Below are 269 nucleotides of genomic sequence, written 5' to 3'. Positions count from 1 at the left end.
AGGACACACACAGCCCCCCGCCAGCACCCCACCCACCCACACCCACACACCCACACACCCACACCCACACACCCGCCTTGTTTCTCCAGCTGCTATGGAAGGAGACCCATGGTGAGACGTTTGGCTTCTGGGCCACGTCACAGGTCCTGGAGCTGGAGCCATGCAGCTCCCAGGGGCCCTGGCTCCAACCGGGCTCTTTCGAGCCCCCCCCAGACCAACTAGCCACCTCAATCCTCCCAGGACCAACCCCGTTCTCTTGAGTCCACCCC

Source organism: Buceros rhinoceros, unplaced genomic scaffold (assembly GCF_000710305.1).
Source record: "Buceros rhinoceros silvestris isolate BGI_N320 unplaced genomic scaffold, ASM71030v1 scaffold31140, whole genome shotgun sequence".
In the NCBI taxonomy this organism is placed as follows: Eukaryota; Metazoa; Chordata; class Aves; order Bucerotiformes; family Bucerotidae; genus Buceros; species Buceros rhinoceros.
This window is presented reverse-complemented; position numbering follows the sequence as displayed.